Raw genomic sequence first — 21608 nt, forward strand, 5'->3', positions numbered from 1 at the left:
TCATGGGGTACTTATGTGTTATTGTGTAGGTGGACGCTATTAACATAATTACATGACAACGTGTTTTCTGATTGCTCATTTCTCATGTGATCAAATTTTTTCAATTTTATTTTAATGCCCGACCAAATATTTTATGAAATTTATGATGGGAACTTAAAATACACAATTACAGTCGAATTTCGATAACGCGAATTTTTGATAACTCGAAGCAAATTGGTTGACAATGGCGTCCAGAGTGAAAATTCTATGTAATTTTTAATTGATAATTCGAAGTTTTCCTTACCGCTGATACTTGCCTTATGCCCGAATGGCATTCCCTGTCGGCAATAGTTCTAAGACCAATTATCGATTAATTAAAGTAATGCTGGCATCTCCTACAATTTACATTATAGTGTCACATGACTACAACATCCTAAATTTTGAACAGAAGTACATTTTACTAAGAGTTTTTCCAATTAAATGTCTTAAAGAAAACCCCTACAATGATAATGCTTATATTTCGCTACCAGGCTGTGTGTGAGAAAACCTACCTATATATGAAATTATTCTGAAATGATTTAATTATAGTTTTTTTTTGTAAATCTAATTAAAAATCCTTTCTTCAAACACATAACTGACTTGTTTGCATTTAAATAAAACTTTACACAATATAATACATAAAGTAATATTGACTGTTTTATATTTATATTTCATAGGTTTCAAAATGTTATATTTGTAAAGTAGTGTACTTTAGCTGCATCTTTGGTAATATCTGACTTAAAGCATACTTACATGAAACAGCAACCTTTACATGAAACGTGTAAAAATTTCACGTCGATCGGACCACAAACAGCAGAATTATCGAGGTTAGAGTAAAGTCACTTTGTAATTTGTTTGAAACATGGAGAAAATCGAGTTTCGCGTGTTGAAAAAACATTGTTTTTTAATGGGTAAAAACACCGTAGAAGCCCAGAAATGGCTTAAAAAACATTACCCGGACTCGTCTCCATCCAAACCAACGATTTGTCGGTCGTATGCTGAGTTTAAACGTAGTCGTACGGACCCAAACAATGCGGAACGTTCGGGTAGGCCATTGGAAGACGTTACACTGGAAAATGTGAGTGAAGTGTTAAAAATCATAATGAAAAGTCGCAAAGTGAAGGTCCGTGAGATTGCAGAAATGACACAGATATCATCTGGAAACTTATTTACAATCCTTCATGAAAAATTGAGCATGAAAAAGGTTTTTTCCAAGTGGATGCCGCGATTGCTTTCAGTGGAACAAAACAGCAAGCCACAAGTCCATGAAAACAAAGGCAAAATTGAACGAGTTGGGCTTTGATTTGCATCTGCACCCCCCGTATTCGCCAGATTTAACCCCCAGCGACTACTGGCTCTTTGCTGATCTCAAAAAAATGCTCCAGGGAAAAAAATTTGGCTCAAATGAGGAGGTCATTGCCGTAACTGAATCCTATTTTGAAGCAAAGGATAAATCCTTTTATAAACATGGTATAGAAATGTTGGAAAGGCGTTGGAACGATTGTATCACTCTAAAAGGATCTAAATGTTGTTTTCGTTGTCTCGGGACTTATTGAACGATGTGTTACTTTTTTGTGGCAAATCATGGTTCGAAGTATCGAAGTTCGACTGTACTATATCAATAAGATTTCAGATTAATAAGGGAATAGATGACAGAAGTTTTTTTTTTTTTTTTTGATAAATGGTACTGTTATCAAAATTGAGTTAAGGATTTCTTAATGTGATTGCTGTAGCAATTGATAACACCACCACAAATCCATTTTACTTAAGAAGTATTTGCTCATCACGCACGAAGAACTCCTATAATTGCACCAAACGTTGACGTGTCTTCTTTTAGCCTCAACAAAAATAAAATATCCTATAAATTAAAACCGTTAGATCTAGATAATAATAGATGTCGATAAAAAAACACAAAATTAAACGCGTAATCGTCGTGCGTTTCCCGTAAAACACTGGAATTATTTCTTTTCACTCGACCGAATTAAAAATTTGACGTCATCATTTGGCGGGTAGGAGTTACGGCTTCCGTTTCCATCAATTTCAGTGGCAGTTTGATTTAAAATAACTCCGAGCTCGTACACATTGGGTATTGTCTGTTCGACGATAAATTTCAAGGAATTTATTTGTTTTCTTATTGGGATTTATGGTGAGTCGAAAGAAACATTTCGCGCTCGACATGCTCCGCATAATTGACAAGCATTAGCGTTTTTGTGAAGGATTAAATTAAGTTAACTAACGAGGTTTGTCCATATCTTATGTAAAATTACCAATTACACATGTGAACAATATTCTACAGCCGGTGAAATTTATACATATGTACGTATGTTCCCATTGAATTATTTCCTTTGGAGGACTCTAACTAAAGGCGAAGCATCACGTACAACAGATTTGTGTCTAAATATCTACAATGTTATTAAAAGTAGAAATTCAGCACAAAGCAACCTACTAAGTTAAACTTACGGGAGCTGGGGGCGTACTTTTGAACAAAATTGATCAATTTAAGGAGTGAGACTTGCAGCAACAAAAGTAACATTACATAAGCCATCAAATCGTCATAAGGAGCCCGTCGAAGCGTTTTATAATGACAATTAAAGAGCTGGATGCGCAGTGTTTTCCCCACACATCAATCCGAAGGCACCATCCGTGAACAGTAAAAATAACGCAGATTTCTCCGCTAATTAGTAACGTGTGTTCTCTGTTCAACATGGCGTGTGCCAACAATTCTAACTGCCCGTCGCGGCGGAGGGGATAATTGGAGGTGCGCCACTAATTGTTAGATCTGTGGCGAGATAGTCCCCACCGAAGATGCTGAAAAAAAGCAATACTTACAAGATATATTCAAACAATTAACATTAATTGCCTTTATTAAGTAAATTAATCCCGGACTGGAGCATTGGTTTATTGTTAGACGAATTAGTAAACTCTCACTTGAGTTTTTATATTAGTTTGGATGAAGCAATTATTTCTAAGAAAATTGTTAATAAAGAAAACCTAGCCAAGCAAAGTAGAATCTTTATAGTAATATTTTAATTATAATTTGTTGGGTTAATACTCCCCCAGTGTTAATAATCACCCAATTTTCAATGACCATAAACCAAGACTCGATAATTAACATTAATCTATTGAAAAAAATACTAATGCTCCACTAATTTTGAATCACTTGAAAAGGAACCTCTGTTAATGGCCACCAACCAGGTAATCGATCTCGTTAAAACAACACCAACAAAGGGTGCCGATTGTATTGTCATACAATTTACCAATTTTTTTCTACACGGGTATCCACCTGCCTTAAACGTGAGGACACCATAGTTCACTGATCAAACACATCGAATTTATCCCGAGGCACCTGTTTCATTTACTCAAACCACAACATTGAAAGGGTTTGTCCAGTTTTTTTTACTCGGACGGTTTTTTTCCAACGAGATTCGATTATTGCTTATAAAAATACAGTTGATCTCATAAGAAGGTGAATATTACCACCTGCAGAATAATTACTTTTTCAGTGCTAAGAAAAAATGGGCAGTTCAGATTATGTTGACCACATTCGGTAGTTAACGGTAGCAGTAAAGATTAGGTATCGAAGATGCGTCCTTTAATTAAGACATAGAAAAGATATAAGCGGCATGATGATAATATATGGGGGTGATAATATCTAGAGAATAAAAAATTAAACAATAGAAATGCCGAAAAAAATTAATTATCCGACCTCATCAACATTTTGAAGGGTGTAATTGATAAGAAAACATTTTTTTATTAAAATTACTTCAACTAATAAATATAGAATAATAAAGAAAACGAGTAATTAAGAATATAAAACTAGAAAGTTCTAAAATCGTAATCAATGAAAAACATTTTTTTTTTTGAGTATATATATAATAATAAAAATTAATTAAAAAACTATGAAATAATAATTAATCAATTAATTACACTACAAATTCTAGTGAATAATAACAGATAAAAACTGAATTTTATATAGTAAATTTTTATTTGTAAACACACACAGTGATTAAATTAACTGAAATTTAAATATTAACTGGAAAATGTGACAAGTTCTCACAGTCCTACTTAAAAATTCCGTTGCATTTCCTGGTCCACTCCTTCCTGAAAATAATTCGCTTTAATTAACACAATTTGTTTAGAATTCGTCATTCGTCCACCCCATTTTCTCACAGGTAACCTGTAGCTAAACAGTTTAAATGCCCTAATAATATGCACCACTTCTTTTGCCTATTAATGCTTACCTGTTGCACTTAACAACCGTAACAGTTAAGGGTGCAACAAATATAATAGATTACGTGACAGACATGCATAAACACCGTAACGTTTTTGTGATAAATCATTGCAACGGAAAAGTTAATTTCCTGACAAACTTTTACGTTATTCTAATATGAAGACCAAAAGATATATTTTTCTATAAAATAATTAGGAAAATTACTTCTGTGAGAATTAACAATTCTAAATATTAAGAATATTCTGAATCTTGGTGTAGATTCGTTGAAATGATGATGATATAATATGAAGGACGAGTCAAATGAAAAATAGTAAGTGATGATGTTTATTATTTGGTGCTTAATAGCATTAATAACTTTTGTTTCCTAATCAATATTAACAATAGGTAATCTAGACTGTAAGTAAATTGAGACTCCACCTTAAAGCGGTTAACAATAAAATTACCTCACTTCCCTTACGACTTCCGTTAGTTCCCTTACATTATTATATGACTAATGAATCTTTTCAAGGAATATCGGTTGGATTTAAATTACTTTTCAAATATCACCGGAAATTTTAAACCACCAGCATTTATTTTATTCTTCGTATTTTATTGTTTTCTCATAGTTGTTTCTTCTGACTAAAAAATAAGACTTAAAACATTAGTAATACGGTTAATTAAATATAATTTGTACCGGTTGTGTCGTTTGAATATTGCTGTTAGATAAATCAAGCACGATGACGATAATACTCTGCAAGCTCGGTAACCAAGTGACGAACAATGGCATTATTATCCTCGTTGGCTCGGAATTTATCTTAGTTAAGGAGCCGATAGCGGGAGGAAGCCCGTATCTCATCTGATTGTTTTCTCTCTGTGGCGAGGGGCTCGTGCTGAGTAAATCTAGGAAAGGTAGCAGCTATGAAGCAAGCAGCCACCCGTGCGATATTTGGTCCGCTCCAAGGGATCCGTTACTCCACTTGGGCCGATGACTTCTTAACAATATATTATAACGCGAACAGGCCAATAATGCAAGTACTTTTTTTCCAAACGAGCTACCGGATAGACACGTGCCTCATATGCAGGAAGTGCGTATATAATTGCCAGAAATTAACTTTTAACTATTCGGATTACAGTTGATGGCATCAAATGATATTTCCAAGAACATGTTTTGAAACACCTGAAGGCACAAGGAGGTTTGGGGAGCCGAGTAATGATATTCCGACAAGGAACTAATCCAATTTATCCAGACATTGAGGATAACATTTCATAATGAATACATTGAAACAGTTCAGATATTATTTAAGGACTTGCTAAAAATGGTAGTAAGATTTACGGACACATAATAGATACGAATGCAATAAACTCTTAGATATGAATCCCCCATTGAATCATTGTCATCATTTAGTATTACGTTCAATTTATACATTACATGATCGGTAAATTAAAGGCATGGTTCAATTCAAAGCATGAATACTCCACTTGAAAGGAAAGTGACCTAAAACAGTTGTAGTTCAGTTGATGAATTGCCTTCGTAAATGCAACTAGAATACAAAGAATTTTATTAAATCAAACAATGGCAGACAATTATGTGTTATTGTAAACGTTTCTATTTTGCATTTAGCAAAAATCGGATAAAATCAAAATGTAATTTATCAAATCCATTATGATTTATATTAACCTGTACCGTCGTTGTCTACTGTTTAATGACATGAAACAGATTAAAAAAATAATATCCGTTAGAAGTAACATCCTTTTATTTTCACCGATCAATTCTAAAACTGTTCAATAAAAAGAAATTTTATACCATTTTTCTTATTAATTTATTAATTCATATTAGTAAAAATTTAAGCTTAATAAAAATCATTAATTTTAATTAATTTTATAAATTAGCGAAAATAACGTAGAAAAATAACTGAACTTGAAATCATTTTTAATTTGCATACTTACCTCGGTAAATTTGCATCCCAAAAGCAAATTGCTGAAGTTTTTTTAATTGGCTACACAGGAAGCCGTTATTGTTTAGAATGTTATTAGCCTATCACAAAAAAGATCTAATTATGCGCCATATTCAAGGTTTCGGACCATTATGGTTTTATTAAATTTTATTATATAAAAAAACCGTGGATAATTAAAATCTAGTAGTGTCATTTCCATACACAATGTAAGGTTAAATATGTTTGTGTTAATTGAACTCAAAGAAATTAATTTATAATTGAAAATAAATACCAAAGTACCAAGTTCATTTTTTTTCATTAGAATCAATCTAATTAAATAAAGGGGAACTAAAATTATATATTAATATTTTTTGACTCGATAAATTCCTGTAACTCTAAAACATCAAAATTTTACTGAACTATTAATATACAGATTGATTTTTTTGATCCAAAACATTAAAATCTACGAAAAAAATTAACCATTAAAATAATGATACCAAAGTTAGTACTCTGGGTGGGGTAGGGAGCAACTATAAAATGTTAAGTAAGGACACCTAGTTTTTGTTGCTCATTTGTATTTTGTAGCTAATAACTTACAGGATTTATCTAAAATTAGAATTATGATAGATAGTGAAGTACTTGAGGGAAATCACTTTTGTTTCGATCTTTTCAGCACTAATTTAATTTAAATATTATGGTTAAAGAGTGTGTCCCGATAGAAAAGAAGTTATCTAAAATTTTTATATCTCACACTTTCCTGTAGTTGGTTCAGAGTTAAAAAAATTAAATAGGTGTTTCTATCGAATTTTGAGACTTAAAGTAGTGCTATTTCTACAGAGGTGAACTGTCATTTGAAATGTGGATGAATAAACGCATTGAAGTCAAAGATTTTTGTGTTAATTTAATTTAATTTAATTTAAAAATGATGAGAAGAAAGACTGATGAAGTATCCTAATAGATAAGAATTTCTCAGTTTTTCAAAATTTGTTAACCTTTTTGACTTGTTAAGCCTTCTATCTGGAAAATACATTAGGGCTAAAATTATTATCCTTTCCCCTTCCTGTTGGTGGGTAGGTAATTGAAATATTAAGTAGGTGCCCCTATCGAATTTGGGGTCTAAAAACATGGGATTTGTTTGAAACATTAGGTGTCCCTATATAATTACTTATTTGTCTGTAATATTTTTTCCATTCATAATATATAGTTACTTTACTAAATGCTTTTTTCTCTATTTCTCCTACTGAAATTATCAATGATCCTCGACTAAAAAATACTTCAATATTCGTCGTGAAATAGTTTATTAATTTTGAAAATTACGAATAAGTGAGTAATTCGTACCTGTCAGGGTGTATGATCTACAGGTGACTTCTCAGGACTGGAATAGAATAATTTTAATAATGTTAGTATTGCTGCCAATAGAATGATTAAATTTTTATTGATGATATTATTTGTAAATTATTTATTATTAGAGAGAAAATTTTAAAGTTTTAAAAGAAATAAAAAGTTCAAACAAAAAATGTGAATAAAATATGCCTGACATGTCGATAGTCATAAGAATAAACTATCGTTACTAGCGACAGGCCCTTAACAAACAATTCTGTTTATAAACAGTATTAATTATTATAAACGTATTAAATATTTTTAAACATTTTGTGAATATCGAAGAAATTTTCTTTCATTTTTTTCTTCTTCAAGTTTAATTTATAGGACCAGTCCGTCCGTCGTACCGGTAGTAATTTCCCTAAATTACACTAGAAGGATACATAAAACACACACGGCCATTTCGATAATTATGCATTGTTTCACAGAAGATAAAAATCCCGACGTAATTATATAACCGCAACTTCCTAGAAGTGAAAAAAAAAAGATGTTAAGATTGTTTAATTCATAAATTTTTATACGACAGCGCACAAGCCAGACAAAATGAATGACTCAAATGTAACATTATTGTTCGAATGAACTCATCTAATGAGATAGTAGCGCATTATCATTAATGAACGTGTTTGAAACGGACAGAGACCGAACCATTTCCTCCCTCCGGCATCGGAAAGAGACGGGACGACCCGGAGCGGTCCGGAGGGGAGAGACGGGCACGTGCTACAGGATATGCGTGGCGTTTGGTTCCGGAGTCTGACTCGTGCCGGTGGTTACACACACCTCCGGGAATATGAAGAGTTTATGGACCTCGGTACGACTCTTACGGATTCTATGGCTTTTAATAACCGCGCGTTCGACACCGCCGAACTGTACCAAATTTAACTTCAGATCGTTATAAGTTTTACTAATGCCGTTGGTAAATCATTTGTTCTTTACGGAAAGTAAAATAACTAAACGGGAGTTTCAACTCAAAAACGGAGGTTGTCTGGAACTAGAAAGATTGATTTCGTTCATGAAGGTATAAAAGTACTCAGAATTTAAATGCTTTACTCTTTTAATTGATTCAATTATTTAAATTAAACAGATTTTATTTTAAATTAAAAATTTCTTAATTAAAAATTTGCAAGTAATTTAAACATTTTTTATTAGTTTTGTGAGTTAATCACATTTTATATTTTTTTATAATAAAATTATATATTTCGTACTTCTTAGCAATAGAATATTATGATAATCTATGAACAACACACATTAGGTTTTTAGTTTATTTGAATTGATTAGACCTTTTTATTGTTACTCAATTCTGAGTGTTCAAATATACAAATATTTTGTTTTTAATAAGTGTACATATTTTAATTAATAAAATCGATAAAATTTTATTTTTATGGATAACAAATTTTATCTTATTTAATATTTGTTCTGGAATGAATATTTAATAAACATTATTATTAATATTAAATTTCGTAAAGAAATTTTAATTTTATTAAATAACTCTTGTTAGATTTTTTTAGTTTATTTTATTTGTTTATATTTTCTGTTTCCATGACTACAGATAACATTAGTCTTCTTAAATAGTTTAGTAATAATTTTTCATTATTTTAATTACACAATATATATACATTTTTTATTATTTCTGGGTTAATAATATATTTTAATTATTGTTTAAATCAATAAAATTTGTATTTTAACTTTTTTAGTTACATCATATTTTTACCAATATAAATTAAGTTGAATTAAATATTAAAATTTGAATAACACACATAAATATTATTTTCTAATTCGTTTTTCACATGTTTGTAATAATGTTATTTTCAAGAAAGGATTATTATTTTCTGAATTTATTTTTAGAACCTAAAAATATTTTTTATTTTTGAGATAACCACTTTTATGATTGAACTTCGTTGTGGAAGGAAACTTTATTTTGATTTACTATTATTCTTCATTTTGATGAGAAAACATCATTTTGAAAATTTCTTATTAAATATGTAATAATTTTTGTGACATTTAAAAATTATTTACAATGGAACGTCGTTATTATTACTATTTTCAATTATAAATTTGTTGAAATAGCTTCATGAAATATTTAAATTGAACTTACGTCTTAATTTTTCTTATGTTTTTGGGCTGTTTATACGACTATGAGCAGTGTTATATTAATAATTAGTATTAATATATATTAATATTATAGTAATTATATTTTGTTTTTGAGTTTTTATTAATTTGGCTTCAAAAATGGTTTATATTTCAAATAAAATTGTATATTCAGAAAAAATTACCAAAAAATATGATTTTATCAACACTCTTTTGATTAGAAAAAAAATATTCCTAGTGTTTTCTCATCAAAAAAAAGCTTTTTATGGGACGTTGTAAGAAATTTAATTTTTTAACAAACAAAATGTATATCATATATTTTTAAATTTGTTTATATTTAACTTATAATTTGTATTTTTTATCATATTTTTAAATATGCTTCTTTGAATTAGCTTACTTAAATTATTCGTCTTAAATTTGTTGAATCTTTTAATGTAACATTTCTAACGCAAAATTAATTGAAATTATATTTTTTATAATTTTCAAATATCTTAAAATTTCTAGAATGTAATCAAATAGATATAAAATTGTATTTACGATACATATTTTTTTATTAATAAATGTCCTTAAAAAGGATAATGTTACAATTTTATGTTTAATCAACTGTAATATTTTTACTAAAACACTGAGTGAATAAGGCAGCCACATTCGAAGTAAACTGTGATCGACAAGCACCCTTGATCGCTCTACAGTGACCACACACAAAACTGTTAGTTGTCGAGCGAAAAAGACGGCAGTTCGCACGTTTCGAATGGCCGGTGATCCGAACTACCCTCGACCCTGACCTACCCGAGTCTCGTTTGCTGAGGAACTGAACATCGGCACCGTCTTCACGCCAAAAACCACTCGTGTGCTTCCACACGAAAACGAGGAACTCCACACGCCGTTCAGCCTTGCAGCTTCCTTTTGCTTTTGTGCATTTCTGCTTTTGATTTCCTCCTACGCGATCAGCTGTTGGCGATGTTCTGGTCAGTAATTTGAAACGTAAACATCCACCACGCTTCCATTTTACCACACAACGATTTTACAAGTCGACGGACGGAAATGAAATGAATACGGTTTAATGGAAACTTATAGATCATAGAGAAATTTCCGTATTATTAAAATGAACATGATTTTATTTTGCGAGCGTGAGATAGTTTGGCCCCTGACCTGACACACATGCGATTGTGAGGCGCATTCCAGCTGCCACAAATGCATATTGCGATTGCCGGACAGCACCGACTTGATATAGTGATCTTGTTAGCTTTACGTTGCCTTCAACCGTACGTATTTTTACTTGTGCTGCGTTTCCAACAATATAAAGTCGCCGTGTGTTAACACTTGACAATAGACATGTTCGATTTTGAACCGATGTCATGATCGTTTCAATTCCGTTCATTTTAGATGGTATTTTTGTTTGTATTTTCTCCTGCTTAGGCTAAAGGAAAAATGTTGCAGTGAATAGATCCGTCTCTGTCTCACGATTGAAATAAACGACCATAGTGGTTCTTAAGTAAGAGCAGTTTATGCAGTTCCGGCTATTCTCTCTCTGATATTTATGAACTGACTGACTTATTTCAATGCGCTTATCGTGACGGAAGTGATATAGATGATGTAGATATAACTACATGCATGTGTAAAAACAATTATAGTTTGTAGTACATGCTGTGCAGCTGGATAGAAACTTACCAACTCGGACATCTATCAAAGATCTTGTTATGTCCATTTTTGTCTTTGGCATTTAAATATCGAATGATCATTTATTCTATTCCTGCATCTTAAGTGAATACAAGACCATAACTATGTTTGCCATTCTTTATTTATGTTTTTGTGATACTAACGTGAAATAAATCACTGAGTGATATTTGGTTTGTACGTAATTCTGTCAAAAAAATTAGTTTCTATGGAACTGATACTGATTAATTAATATGCGAACATTTGCATTCTTTATATTTTGTCCTGCACTCTTCTTATTGCATAGTTGAATCATCTTGTGATATAAATAATAATCATGCAAGAATTTAATTGAACATAATGAATAATTAATTGTTTCCTTTTCATTAGAAGAACAAATACTCATTGAGTTTTTCTAGGCTCTATATTTATTCTAATTTCATGGGTGTACATATTTATTACTACAAGCGATCCTCTATATAAATCTTTTCAATTAATCTCAATAAATTATTGTATATTTTCATTGATTGGACGTACAAATACTTTATTTATTAGCAATTATAATAATTAAGAAGTAATTTAAATAATCAGCATCATTCCAATACGGTAGATTAAAAGCAATTATAATATGAATGGTCGCTTAGTAATTTAAAATTATTATTATTTATGTGCCGATACTGCTAAATATACGCATCCTGGCTTTTTGCCCGGCTCAATTATAATAATCCGATGTGGTTTTGGATATGTTCTTGCATATCCGACAACGAATTAAAGATAAATGGGCTTTGTTAAAAAAACTCTTGATCAGCGGTTTTACTTCCACTTACAACAACTTAAAATACCGCTGCAGAGAGGAAACATTATCACGATTTCAGTCAGATCATTTAAATGTGAACTGCAATTTGTATAATTTATATTTTAGAAAAAAATTACAGTTTACGATATAATATATAAAAGAAATGAACAATTTCAATTTGAAACCTTAAAATATCTCTAGTATATTCCAATCAAATCAAATTTATTTTACTAAAAATCTAATTAATAAAAATATATATATTGTAAAAAAATAAGTACAATAGTAGGTATAATTCAATTTGAATTATTCATATAATTCTAAATTTTATAAAATTTGTCAAATTTATAAAATGTGGAATATAGTTTAAAGAAAACACTTTAAATACAATTTTTTTTTTAAGTAATTTGGAATTTTATCAATGTTTAAAGTCTATTTTATAATTTACAATAAAACATGTTTATAAAAAATATAACAAATGTGGGTGAGAATTGACACCTGTTGACGACCATTCATCATATTTCATATCTTTTTGAAATTTGAAATGTACTAAAAAATTCTAAATTTATAGAGAAGTCATATTTGAAAAATTTAGAAATTAGTTTAAAGAAAAGAAACTAACATCCTCTGAGCTAAATTGAAATTTTACCTTATTCAATATTTAAGGCTTACCATAATTTAAAATATAATATTAAAATATTTTAATAAAAAATATGGCTTATGTGGCTTGTGGTGGGCATTAAATATAAACGTAAAAACTATTAAAATTTATGTAATTTATCATATATGATGTATATTTTCATGAAACTATTGTTTATGACTTAAAATAAGTACAAAAGAAAGTACCATTTAAAATGTTCAAACAATTTCTAAGAGTTTGTCAAATTTGTAAAATGTGAAAAATAGTTTAAAGAAAGCTCTTTCTTTTGACATTTTAATTCGAGTTTAATTTTGTTCAATTTGAAAATTTTCAATAAAAATATTTTAATAAAGATTATGATAGATATTCTCAAAAAGTGCAAATTAAGAAAACTGTTCATGTTTATATTTTTTAATAATGTTTACTTATACCTTATCAATTAGCAGATTTTGAAATTTGGCTGAAAATTACTTCCGTAGTTATTCAATACAAAAGTAAAAAATATTATATAAATTATATTGAAATTATTATTATGAGTATAAGTTATTTCAAAAATTAAAGCAATGCAGTAATAAAAATATACAATATGAAATTATTTAAACATTTTTGATAATCTTCCAAATCTTGATAATTTAAAATATACAAAATAAAAAAATTGTAAATGTAAGTTGATAATCTATAAAAGACTGATTATATATAATAAACAAAATAAAGAAAATTATATTACTTTGATGTAGTTAATTAATTAAAACAGAGAAAATTTTCCCTCACATTAGAATGCCATTTAAAAAGCCGGGTATGTAAATGTAAAATTTCCCCTGAAAAAAGACCCCAAAACTGCACGTAACTTAAAACCGTAATTATGTCAGAAAGGGTTACCTATTTTTATGCATATATGAGTGGCGAAGACAATGAGAAATTAAAATAACAACGAAGATATTTTTTTAATCGTATTCCGGACTCAGATACCGGAACGTCCTGCCACTGACCAACTTACTTAATTTCGTATGCACATACATTATTTGCCCGTTTTAATTAACGAAATTTTCATTTATTCATCAGCAACACTGAGGCCAGATATTCAGATTAACCGGTATTTTTCTCTAAAAATAAGTATGAGGTAATTAATTGCAATGTTTGTCAGACACTTTATGGACCAGAACGCAACATCCATTCCCTAAAATGTTTTCCAAGAATGTGCGCAATCAACTTTCCACAAATTGGTTAAATTATTTTGAAAATGTTTATCAGAATAACATAAATTGTCGTGTATTTTAGTTTGCAAATTCTACACACTTGTAAAACTTTTTTCTTTCTTTCTTTTTGTAGTTATACCTACATATACTCAATGACATAACAAATAGAACATATAAATCAAATAGTTAATCACAGTTTAAATTAATAGAGGGTTGTAGTAATTAATATGTTGATCAATATCATTTTTAAGCTAATAGTGAGTTGGAACTCTACAATTATCCAGATATTTATTGACTCGCTTTGGCATTAATCTAATGAGGCGGCTAATTTCAACCTGAGATCTCAATTTCTGCTTGATGATGAAGTTTTGGTGCTGGTCATGGAAACAACTTTGCATTGGAATGTTGGAAACACTCCAAAATGTCCTTCACAATAAAATGTCAAGCATTATCCTTGGAATTTGAATTTTAAAGAGTCGTGGCATTTCAAATCGCTTGCTCTCAACACCAGTCTAATATTTGATAATGATGATGATGTTACAATGGAGAAGCACAAACTGGGAAAGGTAAGAAAGAAGGTAACTCCGAATTCTACAGTAAACACTGCATGGTAAGAAGACTTCCTTGCGTTGATTATTGCACTCGTGGTCACAAAGAGATTTGCTAAAGTTTCTCGCTCAAAGTCTTCCTAAATCTCCCACATGTCGTTTATCAGCTTCTTCGGACCAGGCTCGGCGTAGCTTATAGGTAAGAAACTCTTCGATGTATCTTCAAGTTGTTTGTCCTCATATGGAAACTCAGTTTTCTTAAGTTTCAACCACTGAATCCATTCTGTTTTGTTTGTCAATTTTATTCTCAGGTTTCATTACTAATCTGCATAAATGGATCGATGTATCCACCTCGAGTTATTGCATGATCTCGACGGTCTTTTATGACTCCATCATGAAAGATGTTCGGAACATTCTCATAGAAATACACGCATAGTATAATTACAAATAACTCACGGCACGCCGTTTTTTTTTTATTTACTCGAACCCCGCAAACGTACAAATGACGATCGTGCGCGAGTTTAACGCGTCGCAGATCGAACGGCCGATTGGAAGCGGAACAGTGACGTTCGCATCCATCCACGTCGCGGTCCCTTTACAAACGCCAACTATTCATTCCATCCACTATCTATTTGTCACATTTCTATGTGGTTCAGATAATCGACCGCGATAAGGTGAACTTCACAAAAGAAAGTAAAGATCACATTGTAACGAAGCGATGTACCGCTAATTGTCGCTCTCTAACTGTCCTTTTCCAAATCGGACAGGATTGTTTACTTGTCACTTGTTGCAAAGATACAATCGTTGGAGAAAGTTTTAATTATATTATGTAACGGTGCTAATTAATAGGGTTTGCAAACCACCTATTGTGTGCGATGCACAACACAGTTACAGATTGATAAACGGTTGAATTTTGGTGGATGCGCCGATCGAATCGATTTTTAACGACCGTACGATTCCGGTTGTGGGGACGCGTTCCGCGTATACAAACTCACATTGATCCTCTTTTACAGGTGTTTTCCAATAAATATGAAATACAACCGACAAGTTCAGCCGGTTATCTGTGTGTTTATGCTGTTTATGCACGGCCCGTAACCTTATTAAGAATTGTTATTTACCATAAATATGATTTGTAACAGTGAAAACAGTAGAGTAGCCGGTAGATGAAATTTATAGGTGAGCCGCTGAAATAAATTTTATGTGCAAGCGTTATGCAAATGTGGTGTGTGCCCGTTGTGTAGGTGATTTTGTCTATAAAACTGTTTCGGTTAATTCATTTTACTATCTCGGAATTCATCAGATACAAAAAAGTATATTCCACAACAGGACTGAATTTAAAAATAATGTGTACCAGAGAAAAAATATTGTTTATCAATATATGCGTATCGTACATTCTTAACAATATTTAAATTTTCTGTGGTGAGAATTTTTATTTTAGTTTTGGAATTTACAATCAACCATCATAAAAATACTTTTCTACACATATAATTTAAAGCCCATCGGAAATCATACAATATTCTTTTATCTTTCACATTAATTGTGTATAATGATTAGTTTACATATTTTAATTCATTATTTGAGAAATTTTACTTTGCACGTAATAAATATACAGATTTTGATAGAACTTTCATCACAAAATATATATTTTCACCAAGTTTTACAAAGACAACTATTTCTTTTAGAGATTTAGAGGGAATTAAAATAATACATTATGCATTTTAAGTTTTTGAAGAATATTTTTTATTTTTCCACACAATTCCTGTAGATATTCGTTCTTATTTTTATCATTTTATACTAATTTTTAATTTATTTTTTTTATAAATTTAAAATTTTTAAGGATTTTTATATTAATTAAACAAAAATTAAATTAATAAACTTCACTCAAATTTATTATTATAAAATAAATTTATCTGTATCAATTACTAATCTTTTAATAAATTTTTTAGACAAAAATTTTGTATCAATTTATTCATAAATTTATTTTTTTTTAATATAACAGTATTAATAACACATAAAAATTTTGAATTTTAACTACATTTTTTATAAAATAATAAATTCAAAATTTTAATTATTAACAATTATTATTATTATTATTATTATAATTTACAATATTTTTTATGATTGTCACTAGTTTAAGTAGTATAAAAATAAACAGTTTGCAAAATAAATTAAAAAAATATATGTATCAACTTATCTTATTAATTATCAATAAAAAATAAAAAGAAGTAATAAAATAAATAAAATATTTTACAGAATTGACAATATTTATTATAAATTTATTTTATTCATTTACTTATTTATTTATATTACAGTTTTGATTATTTATTCATTTTATGAATTCTTTTTTTTTTCAATAATAATTAAATTTATAATTCTCAGTTTTATCTAATTATAGTAATACTATAATAATATAAAAAGAATTAGTAAAATAAATAAAACATTTTACAGAACTGACAATATTTACAATACTAATTATTTATTCTTTTTATAATCTTCGTTTTTTTATTTAAATTTATAATTTCCAGATTTTTAACAAAATATTTAATATTTATAAAATTAGAATAATCATTCATAAAATTTCATATTATTTTTATAATTTTTGTTTAACAATAATAACTATTTTTTGAAAAATAATAATATTAAAATTATTAATTGTAATTATTTAATATTTTTTTATATTTTTATTCCCTTTTTAATTATCTAATAGTACTATAAGAAATAATATAATAATTATAAGATTTGATAAACAAGCCACAATTAACAATATTTAATTTTTTTAGTAATTTTATAATAATGATTAAGTTTATAATTTCTAGTTTTTTTAACACATTTATTAATATTTATAAAATTATTATAGTCACAATAGTTCTGAAATTCCATAAATTTAAAATTTCTTAATTATTTATTTTTTATTATTATCACTAGTTAATTTTTGTATCAATAATTGTATTTAGTAATATTTATTTTTTATTTAATTATTATGTTATTTTATTATTTTAATCATTTTTTTTTTTTTTTTCATTATATACCATTTTTCTGATTTATATCTTACAATATGACATAGTAATTTATAACAAGTTCATTCAATTTTATTGAATTATTCGGGACATCTCATAAAATCATAACAATAATAACATAATCATGTGTATGTGGATGTTTCCAGTATCGTTTCAACGTGAACAATTTTAATATGTAATATTCCGAGAGGAGAAAGGGCACCTGTCCTGTTGAACGGAAACGCCGTCACAGTAGACGGTTCTTCTCAATGGACGAGTCCAATCTCCACCGGAACTGGCCGGACCTACAAAACTGCCCTGCACAGAGGAAGGAATACATTTTTACTTGATATGCTCAAATAGGGACGACGTCGACTGATGCACATGTGCCAGAGTGAAATAACCAACTCAGGATGTGCCTACGTGCGATTTAAATCATAAAGAATCGGGGTGGAACTCCTAATTTCTAATTGGACAAGTTGTAGAACCTTTGTTGTAGAATGTAAAAGTGACGGTGATTTAAGTTTACACGCATCTTGCAAAACAACGTTTTTGGGCGATTGATGTCATATGTAATATTTCACTTGCGTTAAAAACGAAACATATTTCCTCATTAAACAATAATTAATTTGAGACAGTCAAGTTTAATCTCGATCAATCTTGGCATATAACACTTATTATAGTTGATTATGTACTTGCTTTAAATCTGGAAGAAGTAGAGTGGAACTTGAACCTCATTGTCAAGCGTTAATTAAAAATAAATGCATTAATCGTAAATTATAATTAATTTTTACTTTTATTAAATGTAGTGAAACAACTTTACTTGTATATTTTAATTATACGTTAGCGTTTTAACCAGTTAATTAGTCAATTAATGCACCGCTTGGATTTTTTTCTTTCAAAAAGAACGATTACCTTATAAATGTCAAAATTTAATTTACGACCGTGCCGACCAATCCACGCTAATCATTTCTTTAGGCTACCGGGTAGAAATTTTATGTATAATAAAAAAGCTGGTTCTAGCACGCGACGTGGTTACATCATTTCGGGAAATTAAATTTTCACATTCGGTGAATATTTTGAATTCCTCTTGCAACATACATTTTTGCTACTTCACATTATGTTCGTAGACGTTAGACTATATACATACATATGTGTATGTATGATTTCGTCGTCTACATAAAATCATCTTATTTGTTTATCAGGAGATTGTTGAAATTTTCACGACCCCTCAATTAACTACAATTAATCTAAGTTTGTTGGTGTTGTTATCAAGATTTCATAAGTTTTTAATTCGATTGAGATTCGGTCTTTGCCCTGGCCAATGGAGAACCAATTTGGAAAAATTTTGTGTATTTATCTCATATCATGCCAAGAATAGAAACCTCAAAGTGTAACTGTTTCCTCCAACGCATTTCAAAGGTTTCGTAGCGTATACAGGGCCTAAAATTTTATTTGGAGCACGACGAACGATCATTTGTGAAAAATTCTGGTGGATTATTAATATATTTTTCTACAAACTTTATCCTTGTTCAAATATTCTTTTTTGATAACAATGGTTTATTTACTGAAACACATCCTTTCAAGTTTTGTTCATTCAGTCGACGTCTGATTATTCTATTAGATAGATACACTGATATTATATGACACAATTAATTCATATTTTATTTGTCTAAAAGTCAAGAAAGGATTTCCAACTAACTTAAGCTGGTTTTTACTCAGAACGTTTTTCTTATAGTATTTTCAACTAACTGTTTTTTCAAGTTTATTTATTATTTATTTAATAACATTGTTAACACTGAAATTGAGTTATTCAATAAAATAATTAAACCCTATCAAAAATAGTCTCTTACTGTTAAGAGTATTTTTAAATAGTTCCACTATTTAAGGTATATTTTGTATATATGTATTTATATATGTAAGTATGTATGTATTTGTGTTATTTTTCCGGCTAACCAAATCAAACTAATTTGTATAATCGTCGTTTTTAAGACGTGTGATAAAATGCCAAAAAAAAAACATGTAGAATGTTAAAATGTATTTTTTATATTGACTGGACCAAATTTGAATTAAATTTTTGATTGATTTTGAACCATTTCTCCTGCCACTACTACACAGTGTGGCTCCAATTCAATTTTAACATTTCTTTTTTTTTTCAATTGTAAAGCATGAAAATGATAAAATGTCAGGTTTTGTACCTAAAACCAAAACCTACAAGGTAATATTTTAAACTTGAAAATTGAAGAAATCATACTGGCAAAATCTAAATACAACACCGCATTAAGTGCCCTGAAATGGGTAGATGCCAAATATCATACCAAAATATGCACATTTTTAATTTCGTGGAAAAATTAAAATGATATTTTTTTAGGTATTTATTTTTTTAATTAGGTAATATACAGTCAAAAATAGCATAAATTATCTTACATCTTATATCTAAGTAGTTCACACTATTGTTTTATCAAAATAAAAAATATGATTTGATATGGTATTTTTCTTGTCTCATCTTAAAGACAACGGATATATTATTTTAAACTCAAAAATTATACGAATTAAACAATAACGTAGGTAGTAAATAAATTATCTTGTATAGCAAATTATCATTAACTGTAAAATTCGTTTTTCATTCATCATTACAGTTAACACCATTGACAAGAATTTATGTTTTTTAGTAAGTTATAACTATTAGACTCTTCACAATCAATGTAACATGGTAGAAACAATCAATTTGATGAATTGCCGTAGCATTAAACGGTGTTTTGTCTCTGGTGTTTACAAAAACAGTTGACAATAAACACTACTTTCACAAGCAGTTTCTAGTAATTGCTCAGTTAAAACAAACACCAGTAACCAATTTATATAACAACCTCATGAAATTAATTACTGAAAGATAAGACCGTCTTTGCACTTAACAGAGCAAAAAAATCAGAAAGTTTTTAATTCCTTGTTTATATAAAAGTACAGTTACTTTTTGTTATCTTAATAGTGAGGTGAGCACGCGATTTAATTAAAAATATATGGTAATCGCACTTTGATTAGACCGTTTTATAAAATTAATATTAAAACATCAAGATAGAATTGCTTTATATCCGTCTAACAAAATCAAAACGTGCCCACGTCTTCTAAAATAATTTACATAATTACAAGACATCATGTTTGAAATTATTTTCAATGAGCCATTTTACTATTACGAAAAATACAAACCAGATAATTGCGATTAGATGCAATTATTATGCGATTTTGACACCATTATGCAATTTGAGTCCAGGAAATTTTTCACCACGTTGACAACGTTGAAGCGACATGCATCATTCTTGATAATTCCCATATAAAATTGTGTATCCGCCTTACTTTTTAAATTTATAACAACAAGAACGAGTTCCTTATTACATGTTCGAGAAACCGACGTTAAGTAAAATTGAAAATATTATAATTGTAATAGGTTTCGTAATATTTAAATAAAATATACAGATTTAGGTCTATTATATATTATACAATATAATTTAAAAAATGAGATTTTCAATGCTTACTGAAATCCATAATTGATGACGAATTAAAAAAAAATAATTTTAAATGTTTCCAATTAAAATATATTATATTATATTATTATTATTATAAATTTCTTAATATATTTTTAAAAAAATATAATAACCTTGTAAATATTTAAAAAAGAGAATGTTTTAAAAAATCTCAATTTTATTTGAAGAAAGTTGACAATCGTGTAAATTTTTGACAACAATACAAAATTTGTTTATAAAGCTATGAAAAAATTTCACATAATTACAAAAATATATTTTAATTAAAACACATATGTATATAAATTAAAATTAATTAAACGTTTAGATAAAAGAATGTATTACTATAAAAAAACCCCTGGGAACTGGAAGAGCTTGGAAACAGAAGTGGACAAGTCGGAGAGGCATTCGCAGAAATAAAAAATCGGTATCAGTAATTGCAACACCTGGTCAAAGTGATATGTCTATAACGTCCATCTAGTGGACGGTGAGCCAGTAGTGGAGGAAAGCGGCAACGGGCAAATGGTTGGAGGGTGCCGCCGTGACCGCGTGATGACCCTGATAACCCCTCAGGAATGTAGCTTCAGATCTGATGAATATACGGAATAACATGCTAATGTCCGCTAATAGCCGTTTC

Source organism: Aethina tumida, chromosome 2 (genome assembly GCF_024364675.1).
Source record: "Aethina tumida isolate Nest 87 chromosome 2, icAetTumi1.1, whole genome shotgun sequence".
Classification (NCBI taxonomy): Eukaryota; Metazoa; Arthropoda; class Insecta; order Coleoptera; family Nitidulidae; genus Aethina; species Aethina tumida.